Source organism: Panthera tigris, chromosome C2, assembly GCF_018350195.1.
Source record: "Panthera tigris isolate Pti1 chromosome C2, P.tigris_Pti1_mat1.1, whole genome shotgun sequence".
Lineage (NCBI taxonomy): Eukaryota > Metazoa > Chordata > Mammalia > Carnivora > Felidae > Panthera > Panthera tigris.
Genome location: NC_056668.1, coordinates 79,943,009 through 79,958,031, shown reverse-complemented (window position 1 = coordinate 79,958,031; position 15,023 = coordinate 79,943,009).

Sequence of the window (15,023 nt, the reverse complement as noted above, 5' to 3'; positions counted from 1 at the left end):
ATCTCGATCCTTATAGAGCGCCTCGTAATTTATGTGATAAGAATATGCTCAGTTTGCACACTTACAAATGATAAGTAGCTAACTCAGGGTTATCGACAATGAAACAAGAGCCCGAGAGCTTTTACGCAAGCCTTTCTGTCATATATGGGGATGAGAAGCTATCTTTCTGGAAATGCCTCCGCTCGTCTCTCGCCCTCTCCTAGTCACTGCCTGCCTATCCATCTTCCTAAAAATAAAATCCACTTTCCCTTTAACAGGAACTTAATGAGTGAGGGCAGAGGGGTTAACTGAGAGTTGTGCTCATCCCAGATACATTTCGTGATAGGACCAGATTCGCGAAGAAGTTTCCTTCCACAAACATTTTTGGGGTCCTTGGCAATGTGCCAGTCTCTGGATTCTTAAAATGACCCTCAAAGAGACTTGCAGATAGTCATACAAATTATTCCTCAAACCCTACCTCTCGTCCAATTCACGTTTTCCTGGGCAAGGGCCCAGCCAGTCAGTGTTAGCCCCAAATCCAGATGGGCAAGGGCGTGTCCAAGGCTTAAGAAGCCCCCGTGTTCTTGATGGTCAGCACTCCTGATTTTAGATGATTTCAAGTGGGGGTGGGAGTCAGTTAAGACTTAGCACAGCAGAAAAATCCCCAAAATGTCTCTTACCAGGGAATTGCTGTGCAATTTCTTTAGAAGTAAATTTGCCTTTCTAATTATGGGTGCTCGGGGCTACAATTACAGATAAAGAGCATTTCCAAAATTTACACTTCTTCCTGCTTCCTTCTCCAAAGACTCGCTGGCAAACTTCCTGGGCTCTCAGATTCTGTAGAGGTGGGAGAGGCAGGCAAGCCTCAAAGCCGGAGGGGAGTGTGGGGTGGCTGTCACAGAGATGGGCTGTCTAGACTCCTTCCAAGGGAACCCTTGCTGACCAGCTGTAGGGACTGGTCAGCAGGCAGGCGTCAGTGGACAGCCCTGTCAGACTCGGCCACAGTTACACAGTGGCCTCCTGGGTGGTCACACCCTTCCTGGGGAGCCTGTGACTAGTGACCGAGTGAAGTGCGGGTACAAAGCCCTGGACCTCTGTGCCCCATCGGAGGCACGACAGACGTCCTCACTGCAGAGCCACCCACCAGGTTCTTGGAGCTTTTGCGTCAGGGTTCACCTTGTTCCGGGCCGGATCCGACCTCCTCAGTCTTCCTTTCATAGGTATCGATCCCTAATAAGGTTGGGGCAGGTTGCTGGGTGTGAGCACTGGGGGGTAGAGGAGTGGGGCAAGCTCCCACCTGGGGTCCCTCACCAGAGGGTGACTCAGCTCTTGGACACCTGCCACACAGAGGACAAGCGGGCCCGGCCAGCGTTAGCCAGAGAGGCAGCTGCCTCCACGGAGAGGGGTAGGACAAGGCGGGGTTAGGGAGCTCGACTTTTGTTCTTCCCCCTCTCCCTCCTGCCCGCCCCTCAACTGGAAGTGTTGTCCATCATCGGAATCCCAGCTCCAGCCGGGGGGGGGGGGGGGGGGGGGGTGAGTTTGAAATTTTAACCTGCCTTTTTATAAACCAGAAAGGAGGATTTGAGAGTGTGGTTGAAGACAGTAGTCGAAAAAGAGAACAATTTTGTTTACGTCCCACTGAGTCGTATTTTAGAATCATGCCACCTTCCTTAAACTCCGACTAGACCACCTGCTTCCTCCTAAGTACTCCAGAAAAGAGTAGGGATATCAGGCAGGAGCCATCTCTGCTCGTCTCTCCCACCTACCGACTTTGACGACAGACGGTAGACACCACCATTTTCCCTTCCTTTCCATCTTAGCAGTGACAGCAATTGGTCACGTATGTTCCAACTGGCAGGCAGAATTTTAAATTCTTGATGCGTGTTAATTCATGCGGCCTTTATGAAACCCCTTGAAGGTGTATACAATCGCTCTCTCTGTTCCTAGCAGGGGAAATTAAGGCGCAGAGAGCTTAGGTAGCTTGTCAATCTCTTATTTAGTGTCTCAGCTCCCGCTGCTAGAACAAAATGCCATACGCTGGGTGGCCGAAACAACAATATTTATTCCTCCTAGTTCCAAGGCTAGGAGGTCCAGGATGAAGGTGTTGGAAGATTTGGTATCTGGTGAGAACCTGCTTCTTGGTGTGCAGAGAACTGTCTTCTCGTTGTATCTTCACATGGTGGAAGGGGGGACAGGGATAAGGAGAGACAGAAGCAAACTCCCCGGTCTCTTTTTTCAAAGGCAGGGGCGCCTGGCTGGCTCAGTTAGTTAAGCTTCCAACTCTTGATTTCAGCTCAGGTCATGATCTCACAATTCGTTAATTTGAGCCCAGCATTGGGCTCCAGGCTGGCAGCGCAGAGCCTGCTGGGTATCCTCTCTGTCTCCCTCTCTCTCTGCCCTCCCCTGCTCATGCTCTCTCTCTCTCTCAAAATAAATAAACTTAAAAAAAAAAAAAAGGCACTAATCCCATTCAAGAGGGCTCACTCTTTTTTAAATTTTTTTTTCAACGTTTTTTATTTATTTTTGGGACAGAGAGAGACAGAGCATGAACGGGGGAGGGGCAGAGAGAGAGGGAGACACAGAATCGGAAACAGGCTCCAGGCTCCGAGCCATCAGCCCAGAGCCTGACGCGGGGCTCGAACTCACGGACCATGAGATCGCGACCTGAGCTGAAGTCGGACGCTTAACCGACTGCACCACCCAGGTGCCCCAAGAGGGCTCACTCTTGATCTGACCTAATTATCTCCCAAAGTCTCATCCCTAAATACCATCACTCTGGGGATTTGGAGGAGGTTGGAGTTTCCAGGTACGACTTTTGGGAGGACATAAATATTCAGTCCCTAGCACTTAAAGCAAATGGCACCAGCAAGACTTGAATCACATGGTTGGGTTCAAAAGCCCTTCAGGGCTTGCCTTCTATGCCCCACGGTCTTCTGAGCTCTAGAAAATCCTATCCTCTGGGCTTCTTGGGGAACCTGGTGCTGTTGTTTATGCTTCCCTTTTCTGAATTTTGAATTTCTGCTTCTCCTCTGGCCTTGTTCTCACCCACCATTAAACACCACTCTTCTCACTTCTGCCTGACCTCCAGCTAGTTTCTTAAGAGCAGAGCAGACCAGCTGCCTCTTTGACTTCTCCTCCTCTAGAACTGCTGCCAGCTGGTCAGTAATGACCCCGTTGAATATCTTTAGAGTTTTTGCTTCTATTGAACACTTCCCTTCATGAGAATTCTACCTTGCTTGGTTTCTGTGACATTCTTTCCTGCAAAGGTTCTCCCCCCAACCCCCATAATCTTTTTCTGATTCATAGACTGGTTTCTAACCTGCTCTCCCAGTGAAACATCATCTCTCCTTGAAAGCCTGTTCTTGACGTAATCCCCATCAGGAGAGTAGAATAAGACTGCTCTCTCTCTCTCTCCATCTCCACCAAACATTTGCCAAATCTTATTGTTTTTACCTTGTAACCTAGTAAAATTTTGGGTCTCTGGATTCTTTTAGGCTTAAAAATCATCCAGGATCCCCCCAAAGCTCCTATATACATGAGCCTTATTTATTTATTTATTTATTTATTTATTTATTTATTTAATATATGAAGTTTATTGTCAAATTGGTTTCCATACAATACCTAATGCTCATCCCAAAAGGTGCCCTCCTCAATACCCATCACCCACCCTCCTCTCCCTCCCACCCCCCATCAACCCTCAGTTTGTTCTCAGTTTTTAAGAGTCTCTTATGCTTTGGCAATGAGCTATATTTAAAGATGTTTACCGTACTAGAGGGGCGCCTGAGTGGCTCAGTTGCTTGAGCATCTGACTTCGGCTCAGGTCATGATCTCACGGTTTGTGGGTTCGAGCCCTGCATCGGGCTCTGTGCTGACAGCTCAGAGCCTGGAGCCTGCTCTGGATCCTGTGTCTCCCTCTCTCTCTGCTCCTCCCTTGCTCACACTCTGTCTCTCTCCCTCTCTCAAAAATAAACACTAAAAAAAATTTAAAAAAAGATGTTGATTGTATTAGAAATTAAATGAGAAATTTTGAGATAGTGATTTAAAATAATAATAGACCCATCACACATTAACATGAGTAACTCCATTCATGAAAGTAACTCCATTTTCAAAGCAAAAAAAAAAAAAATTCTTGGGAAGAGTTGCATCGTTTTACATCTTTTTGCAAATCTCTTTAATGGCTAGGTTAATAGAAGACAGATGGGTTATCATATCTGCTTCTGCATTCAGTCTGTTGCAATACATTATTTGGGTTGAAATATACGGAGAAAACCCAGCCTTAGACTGATAAATAGTTGGACAAGGGAAGGGGGTTTTAGCAGCCTTTTCAGCTAATTGTGGATAGTTTCCTTTGATCAAAGGATGAGTGATAGTTTCTTAAAGGTTACAGCTGCAATGTGAATTCTGAAACCTTACAGAGAACTTTTTGTACCCTGTTATACTGCAATGTATCAGGCCATTTTACACTTTGAATGGCTCCTTTACGTGCATGATTTTGTGACTTTATACACTGGGTTTTTGGAAATACCAGTTCAATGAGTCATGCACATCTTTCCCATGCCACACTTCACACTATCAAATAGTCACATTTGGTGTTATCATCCTTGTATTCGTTTCCTAGGGCTGGTGTAACAAAGTACCACACACTGGGTGGCTTAAAATGACAGAAACTTTTTCTCTCACATCTCTGGAGGGTAGGAGTCTGAAGTTAAGGTGTTGGCAGCGTTGGATTTTTCTCAAGGCACCGAGGGAGAATCTGTTTCACGTCCATCTTCCAGCTTTGATCATTGCTGGAAATCCTTAACATTTCTTGGCTTGATTTGACCTTGACCTCAGTCTCTACCTCATCTTTACACAGCCTCATTGCCTGTGTGTGCTTGTGTTTATGTTTACAAATCTCTTTTTACTTATAGGGCCACCCTGATCCCGTACGGTCTCTTTTAAAATTGATTACATTTGCAAAGAGCCTATTTTCAAATAAGGTCACATTTATAGATACGGGGGGTCAGGACATAAATATGTCTTTTGGGGAGCTACAATTCAACCCACAGCTACCACCTCATCTGGAAAATCTTTAAGAACTGGTAAACACAGGGGCACCTGGCTTGCTCAGTCAGTAGGGCATATGACTCTTGATCTCAGGGCTGTAAGTTCAAGTCCCATATTGGGTACAGAGCTTAAAAAAAAAAAAGAATTGGTAAGTACATTGGTGAGCAAAATTTTTCCAAAAGTCTAATTTTTTTGAAAGCTTTTATTTTTTTATTATTATATATTTTTTAGTGTTTATTTATTTTTGAGAGAGAGGGAAAGAGCGTGAGTAGGGGAAGAGCAGAGAGACAGGGAGACAGAATCGAAAGCAGGCTCCAGGCTCTGAGCTGTCAGCACAGAGCCGGATGTGGGACTTGAACTCACGGACTGTGAGATCATGACCTGAGCCGAAGTCGGACGCTTAACCGACTGAGCCACCCAGGCATCCCTAAACCTCTCTTAGAGCAGGACCCTCACCTGGGCCCAGCAGGCTGTGTACTGACCCACGTGGATGCCGTGCTTGGATACACACAGTTTATTTAGACAAACAGAAGCTGAATGTCTCACTCTGGCCACTTCACATGCTCACTGAGCAATAAGTACATGGACTGGAGAGTCAGATTATCGGGTTTCAATTCTGATTCCATGACTTGTTAGCTGTGGGTTGGTTAGTTAACTTCTCTGTGTTTTATTTCCTCTTTTGTAAAATGAGGCTAGTAATAGACTATACTTTATGGGGTTATGGATGGGATTAAATAAATTAATCTGTAAAGAGTCTAGAGCAGTAAGCATATGGTAAACATCTATAAATGTTTGCAACTATTCCTTGGTATCTGCCTCCTGTGCTAAGATTAAGGGGGGAAAAAGGCTGATAAAAACCATGAAAAGTTGGACCATCACATCTTAAGTTTAAATACCAGCAACTGATGGCCTGCTAGAAGATATGAGACTAATGCCATGCACTTCTCTCTGCCTCTTTCTCCCCTCTTACCAGTCTTTGCTGGTCAGTGTCATTTCTTAGTAAAGGTTATGACCATTCTGTTCCGTTCCATTCCGTGCCGTCACTTTTCTATTATTTAACTTTGCTTTTAGATTTAAATGGGTTGGATGCTCACCACCAGGGTTTTGGCCAGCGTTTTTGTTTCTGACTTGCTTTATTCTGATTTAACTCTTGAGCAAGTAGAGTTTGTGTTTTCAAGACGGGCTAGTGCATGCATGCTATGGTGCTTGAGTTCTTGCATATTTGAGAATGTCTGCCTTTGAATGACATTTTGATGGGATGTAATATTTTGAGGTCACTTCTTTCTCTCCCTTGGAACTTTGCAGATATTACTCTACTGTCCTCTTCCATTGATCATTGCAGTGGAAAATCTGATTTCTCATCCTTATAGATGATTGGATTTTTTTCCTGGATAGCCAAAGAACTCTATTTTTTTTAATTCTTCCACGTAAGTTAGCAAAGCATAAATCGAAATATCTTTTTCTATCAATGTTATTGGAAAACAGTACATCTTTTTGATTAAAAGGTTGAATTCTCACACTTTGGAGAAGTTTTTCTCTATCATATTTTCCTGTATTACAGTTTCTTTCCTTAATTATTGCAACTTTTCACTCCTAGGACATCAATAATTTTCGTGTTAGATTGTCTTCATCATCTATTCTTTAATTGCTTTAAATTTAATGTTCTTTCCTTCAATATTCATTATGACTATATAAAGTTTTGCATCCATTAAAGTAATTTGATGTTTAGCCACATCTGTTATGTTACATGTTTATTTTTGAAAGTGATTTGCTAGATCTGAGTGAAGATTTTGCCTGACACTTTGTCTTTAACATTTTAATCTCCCTTTTAATCTCATGCTGTAATTTAGTACTTTTGTCTTTGTGTTTTTATTTTATTAAAGTCACATTCTTTTTTAAACATATTTATTTGAGAGAGAGAGAGATCATGACCTGAGCTGAGAGCAAGAGTTGGATGCTCAACCAACTGAGCCACCCAGGCGCCCCATAAAGTCATATTCTTTATTAGAATATATATGTCTGAAAAGTGATGAATTCACATAGTGTACCTCTGTTGCTTGGTTTGGGCTAGGTGTTCTTCCAGACTGGATTGATTTTTTTTTTTTCTCTATGTGGAATGTTTTCAGAGTTTCTGTCCTATTTCTTTTTTATTTAGCCTGCGACTAACATGGATTATTTGGCTTGATATAAAATATGGGTGACTTCTTTTTGAAAACCTTTGTATGTTATTTAAAACTCAGTTACCTTCCCATCAGAACCATAGCTGGAGGGCTGCGGTGGGGTGCCTGCTGTCTACTTCTCCATAGTTTTAGGACATGGGAGAGGGGTGGGTGGGACTGTGTGCAACTGAGCTTTTTCTGAGAACCATGAAAACATCCAGTTTCAGTACCCATGCCACCCAGCTGGGTGTGTATACCACTCCCGTGGGCGTGCCCCCAACCTAGCACAGTGATGTGGAAACTGTCAAGTGCTGGTGCCCTTCTTCACTCCGTCATGGTCATGTTCATGGTCAAGGTCAAGGTCATGGTCAAGGTCATGGTCATGGTCATGGTCATGGTTCTGCGGTGGTGTATAGGGGCTTCTGCTCCCAAGTGTTTTTTTTGTGACTTTTCTCCAAGATGCCTTTTCATTTACTCGGTCATATTCTCTCCAAATGGGAATGGGGTGGGCCAGCTCCTGAATGTTATCAGGATTTTGCCATTTCACCCGGTTTCCTCCATACCACTTCTAGGGAAGGAATGATGAGATTACTTATGATGCTCTGGCACTGCCTCAGAATTCTTTGCTCCTGTCTTCCTTTGTTTTTTTTTTTTTTCAACGTTCCTGGCATAAAGTTGAACTTCTTTCCTTGTTACTGCTGGTGGATTTTTAAAGATGTTTTTACTTTGTCCTCCTTTTGAAAGGATAATTTCAAGGAATATAGAATTCTTGGTTGCTAAGGGCCTCTTCTACCCTTCCCCTAGATGTTCCACTGTCTTCTGGTGCCCATTATTTCTAATAAGAATTCAGCAGTGACTCATAAGACTCTCCCACTATGTGATGTATCTTCCCCAACACCCCCCCCCACCCCCGCACCCGGATGCTTTCAAAAGCTTCTCCTTACTTTTGTTTCCAGCAGTTTGACCGGGTTTGCCCATGTGTGTCTTTGTTTACACTTAATGCTGCTTGGGATTCACTGAACTTCTTGAATCTATAAATGTATGTCTTTCAATAAATTGGGAAATGTTGAAGCCATTATTTCTTCAAATATGTTTTTCTGGACCCATTCTCTCTTTCTTCCACTTTTAGAAATCAAATTACACATATGCAGACATTTTTTACATTATTCTACAGGTCCCTGGCACTCTGTTCATATTTTCCCATGTTTTTTCTTTCCGTTCTTCAGATTAGAAAGTTTCTATTGATCTAGCTTCAGCTTCTTCAACTCTTTTCGTTAAGTTCTTCCAGAAATTTATGATTTCACATATTGTGTTTTTCAGTTCTAGAATTTTCATGGGTTCTTTTAAGGTATAGTTTCTTTTTCTCATCGGTGATTTCCTGCCTTTCATCCATTGAAAGTATATTTTCCTTGACTTCACGGAGCAGAATTATAATAGCTGCTTGACAATCCTTTTCTAATCCTAACATCTGGATTATATTGGGGTTGGTGTCAGTTGATTGTCTTTTCTTTTAAGCCTGAAATTATATTCTCAGGTTCTTTGTATATTGACTCATTTTGCATTATATCATAGGCATATGAATTTCACATTATGGAGATTCTAGATCCTGTTGGAGTGCTCTGAGAATGTTGAGATTTTTGGTTTAGGAAGGAAATTAACTTAGGCAGATCCAAACTGCAAAACTGCCCTTTGGGGAGCGACCGAACTCAGCTAATTTCCCCTGTCTTTGGCTTGGTTACTTGGAGTCTGCTTTATCCTCAAGTGGTTTGGGATCTGGTCAGAGTTTACACACAGAATTTGGGGCTTTCTCTCTTTGGACCATTCCTTCCCAATATTTCCCCTTTCTCCTTGTTCTCCAGCATATTCTGTCCTCTGGTTCTTTAGGCCAGAAAGACTCTGGATTTTTTTTGAAATTAAAGCTTGAGGCACCCCTCATGGCGACGACTTCAGCCTGTTCACAGGCTGAAAACTACAAGCATAGGTAACTCCTTCCATGTCTTTCTAGCAAGATTTGACTCCCCTCCAGGTTCTGTTTGCTTCTGTTTAGTCTCTTGTGCCTTCAGATTGTTGCTAATTGTATTTGATCCTGAGTGTATAGCCATTATCTGTGGGAAAAGCATGGTCTGGTAGGTGCTTGTTAGAATTTACTGATAATTTCTTTCACTGTTCTGTGGTTTTCACTTTTGCTGTTCATTGTGTTAAATGTGGGAAGAGAGATGTTCTAAGCTCGAGTTATTTTACCATCTTTACCCAGAAGTTCTTCTGCACAAATGTCTTATCTTTCCTGAGCCTCAGGTCTTTATCTGTAAAATGGGGGAACAGTCCCTTCTTTGTGAAGTTGTTGTAAGGGTGAAATGGGGTAGGGCAGATAAAGCTTTGCAGCCCAGTGCTTGGCAGTGTATAAGATTATTGCCATTATCAGGGCGCCTGAGTGGTTCAGTCGGTTACGCATCCGACTTTGGCTCAGGTCATGATCTCACAGTTTGTGGGTTTGAGCCCCGCGTTGGGCTCTGTGATGATGGCTCAGAGCCCGGAGCCTGCTTCAGATTCTGTGTCTCCCTCTCCCTCTGCCCCTCGTCTGCTTGCACTCTGTCTCTCTCAAAAATAAATAAACACTAAAAAGAATTAAAAGAAAAAGATTATTGCCATTATCTTAGATGTCAGTATCTCATCCCTAACTTAGTCCCTGGCATATGAAAGGGGTAAATAATGATTGCTGAGTAAATGAATGAGACTCATGAAAATGGAAGAGAATGGATATAAGACATGGTGGAATTAGAGGGAAACTGAGGATAAGCCCCAAGACGGGCATTTTCTCCTTGAATGTGGGCATGTAGCAGACACACAGGCCTGTGGCCAGGTAGCTCTTCCCTCTGGCCAGGCTTCTATTTCACAAGGTGTTCTCTCTAACTCTGTGGTGATTCACTGTACAAGCCGCAGCACGAGGCCAAGCCTTCAGAAGTAGGTGAAGAGTCTCCGTATCCCCACTTTTTGTACTTTCCAGGAGGCACAAGGGACTTTTTTGGGATTCTGGAGCCTGAGGGAATCCCCTGCCCTCCCCCGGTTTGTGAGCATTGGAAGAAATAGCTGAATGTTGCATTTGTGTGGAGCAATATCAGAGACAAAATGAAGAGGCCTGGGGATGGGGGAGGCCGCTCGTTGTCCAGACATGACAAGCGTGTTAACACCCTGACTTTAGGGAGGAGTGATTCTCCACACTGGAGGGCCGAAGTGCCAGCCCTCAGCAGGCAGGAACATGCTCCAAAATCATAATGGTGCTTCCCAGGGCAAAGGGGTTGGTCGGGGTGTTCGGGCACGGGCAGCGGCCATGCTTCCCCTCAGCTTCTGTGGGACCATCGTAACAGGACAGCAGTGTGAACAAGGCCCCGGGCCTGGGCACCTTGTTCACCTGGGAAATATACAAGACTTAAAAAATAATACTATTAGTTGTACTGGGCACGTAAACACGGTTCATAAAAGGGTTCTATTCAAAGCCCCTTCCCCAGCCAAGCTTACAGACAAAACTCACAGGTGTCTGTACTTGGCCCTAACTCTTTGTTTTTCTAGGTCATGGTGCCACTCATTCTCAGAAAATAAGCTACCACTCCAGAACATATTCTTCTCTGGCCCGACCACAACTCACATCCTGGATGAGCCCCAGACAGACTCACCGCCAGCCCCCTCCTGCCCCAATAACTTGTCACCTCCTTCTCCATCTGACCAAGTGTCAACCCCCTTCCCACACAGCCTCCCCCAAGACCACAGCTACAACCCTCCCACATCCTACAAACCACTTAAGAGGCCCAGCCTAACAGAGACTGGGAGCCAACATCTCTCTTGATGTCTGGTCCCTCTCCTTCCTTCGAGAGTGAATAAACTCTGTCACACTTGTTACTCTACTCTGTGCAGTTCTTTGCTGTCCGCATCACCGGCCACCCTAACAGTTAAAATGGCAAATTTTATATTTTACCATAACTAAAAACAAACACAATTATTAAAATAATGCATACCCACTGTAGACAATTTGAAAAGCTAAGAAAGATTTAAAGGAGCATAAGTATCCACATTCCTTCCTTCCAACATTTTGGTAATTTCCTTTCTTTTTATACGCAAATGGAATTTTTACTCAGCTGAGATTGTACTGTGTATAAGAGATTGGACTCTTATACATTTTTTTTAACATTGCTTTATTTTTGATAGAGAGAGACAGAGCACAAGTGGGGGAGGGGCAGAGAGAGGGGGAGACACAGACTCTGAAGCAGGCTCCAGGCTCTGAGCTGTCAGCCCAGAGCCTGACACGGGGCTCAAACTCACAAACCTGAGCCGAAGTCAGACGCTTAACCGTCTGAGCCACCCAGGTGTTCCTGGACTCTTATAATCTGAGCATATTTGTTATTCACTCTTGTTTGAAAATACTTTAATGGATTACAAGTAATTTATTTTATAGATTTATCAAATTGTGTTTGACTGTCTCACTGGCCGTTTGGGCTTTTTTCAATATTTTAAAGAAAAAAGAACCGCTTCAATAAACATCTTTAGATATTAAGTCTTTGTCGAAGAGAGCTTCTGAAAGTGTAAATATTTTTCTTCTCTTCCGGTTTCATCCTGCGTAGATCTCACACTTCCTCCCCCCCCCCCGCCTTTTTTTTTTTTTAATGTTTATTTATTTATTTTGAGAGAGAGACAGTGCAAGCAGCGGAGGAGCAGAGAGAGAGAGGGGAAAGAGAGAATCTCAAGCAGCCTCCGTGCTACTAGCTGTGGACCCTGACTCGGGGCTCTAACCCATGAACTGTGAGATCATGACCTGGGCTGAAACCAAGAATCAGACGTTTAACTGACTGACCCACCCCGGTGGCCCCTATCTCACACTTCCTTACATGCCTGGCTCAGGTCTGGCCCCTGCTAGGACACCTTCCCTGAGCACTTCAGCCTGCCAAAATCCCTTCCTGCATTCATTCAATTTCGTTCCATCATTCATTCATTTATTCATTTAATATCATTTGATGGCATATTAAGGATATATATATATATATATACACACACACATATACACACACATATACACACACACACTCATCAAATACTAATTTCTTCTCTAATAATGTGGTTGCTAAGAATAATAGCTATGGTCATGTCCTTTGAGTATTTACCCGTGCTGGCACTTCTTAAAGTACGTTACATGGATTAGCTCATTTCCTCTCTATAGTACTATCCATCTTTTACTATGGGAAAGTTGAGGCACAGAGAAATTAGGTCACTTGCCCAAGATTGCTCAGCTATTCCTTGAGTGACCTGGGATTCAATCCCAGCCCCTTTGGCTCCAGAGTCCATGAACTGCATTCACAGTTATAGGCGTTGCCTTAGTTGAACTCTTCTAGGGACCGGAGATGGAACAATGAATGAAGCAAGTATACTTCCTGTATGGTGGGGGCTGCCTAGGCCTGGGTGCCCCACTTAGCTCTGGATCATGAAAGTCTTGAGCTGTTCCCACATGGCTGTGCCTCCTGTAAGGCATGGCTTCTCCATCCTGTGAAGTCCTGCAGGGCTGGGGCCCTCGCCCCCTTGCCTTACACCCCTGAGAGCCAGTGTGCTGGGAGTACTCGGTAATGCTTCTAAACTGATGGTTGGAAGGGTGAAAGAAATCTGAGCACCGAGAGACCAGATTCTGCTTTGGGCGCTGTCATTGTGCACCACAGGGGAGGTTTCTCTACCACTGTGTTTCCTCATGAGGGAAATGAGATAACCTTTGACATTCCGTGAATATGGTAAAATCTCCCAGTAATACCTTACGTTTCTCTCACATGGTGATGAGCAACCCCTTGTACAAGACCTTCCCGTTGCCTCTAGCCTTCTGATTCAGTCCAAGGCTGAAGAAAGTTTTCTCTCTGTTGCTTCTTCTTCGGTATGTCAGGTATGAGCAGGAATCTTTCGAAAACTAAGGAGCAGTGCTACTTTTCTCATGGACATGAGTTTATTTCATAAAGTAGGTGTCTTAATCTGTTCAGGCCACTATAACTAAAATACCATAGGCTGGGTGGCTTGTAAGGAACAGAAATTTATTTGTCACAGTTCTGGAGGCTGAGACGTCCACACTCAAAGCACCAGCAGATTCAGTATCTAGCAAGGGCCAGCTTCCTGGTTGATAGATGGTCCTCTTTTTTGCTGTGTCCTCGTGAGGCAGAAAGGGCATGGAGCTTTCTCAGGGAGCTTTTATAAGGACACAAATCCCATTCATGACAGCTTCAGTCTCACAACCTAATCACCTCCCAAAGGCCCACCTCCACTGGAATACCATCACCTCGGTCATTAGGTTTTCAACATGTGAATTTTGGAGGGACACTAACAGTAGGTAATTGCAGTTACAATGTTGAATTTTTACAAGGGATTAGAAGAAGAGAGAAGAAGGAGGCATTTTAAGTAACACCAAAAGCGTTTCATGTTCTTTTCTGAATTTTTAAGTAAGACCAAAAGCGTTTCATGTTCTTTTCTGAATTGACCCTAGGGAAGTTAGTTGTTTACCTCCTTTTGATTGGGGTCAGGTCTAATAAACGTAATAGCTACCGTATTTTGAGTAGCTATTTGGTGCACATAACAGCATTATTGCTGATCCTTCCTGCAATCTTTCACACGCTATACTTCGTAGGCTCGGAGGGGTTAAGGGTCTTTCTTGAAGCCACCTGGCTAGTAAGAAGCACTGTAGAGATCATTCTCCATTTTGCTTGGTCCCAAAGCCTGCTGAAGAGCCACTGCCACATGGTCTGTTTCCTGTTTCCTGTTTCCTGTTTCCATAGATAAAGCCAGGAGGGACCCCCACTTCCATACCCCTGTGATTCTGGGTCCACATTTGGGGAATGGCGGAGAAAGAAGATCCTGAACTGAATCAATTCACACCTCTGAATCTGTTAAAGGATGATGTGTCCTGATTTGTGGATTTGTTGATATAAAACAGTGTTTCTATGAGATATCAAATGTTTATTTATTTGAAAGCATATTAATAAAAAACAAATCTTGGGGCACCTGGGTGGCTCAGTCGGTCAAGTCTGACTCTCAGTTTTAGCTCAGGGCATGATCTCAAAGTTTCATGAGTTCCAGCCCTGCAGTGGGCTCTGTGCTGACAGTGTAGGGCCTGCTTGGGATTCTCTCTCTCCCTCTCTCTCTGCCCCTCCACTACTCACACTGTCTCTGTCTCTCTCAAAATAAATAAATAAACTTAAAAAAAGAAAAACAAATCTCGGAGTGCCTGGGTGGCTCAGTCGATTAAATGTCCAACACTCAGTTTCAGCTCAGGTCATGATCTCATGGTTCGGGTCCTGTGTCAAGCTTTGCGCTAACAGTGTGGGGCCTGCTTGGAATTCTCTCTCCCTCTCTGTCTGCCCCTCTCCCAGTCTCTTTCTCAAAATAAATAAATAGACTTAAAAACGACCTCATATAGTTGTATATTTAATGAACAACAACAACAACAAAAAACCACAGTCCTGGGAAATTCTACAAGTGTTTCTAAGACTTTAGAGAAGAAAGAGATGGTTTGGGACTCAAGCCTTCCTGCAGAAGCTCAGGCTGGAGTTAGACCTTAGGGGAGGGGTCGTGTTCACTCAGGCAGAGCGAGATGAAGAGGACATTTCAGAGAAACGAAAAAGTATAAACAAGTCAGAGATAATGGAGAGATGAGTCAGACCAACCTCACATCACGCCACTTCCAAGGAAAAACTGATGTGCACAGTGGTTAAAGAGTGGCTTTGAAGTCATGTACGTGTTGGTTCAGTCCCCAGCTCTGCCACTTACAAGATATGTGGCCTTTGGCCAATTATTCAAACTCCTTAAGCCTCAGTTATCTCGTTG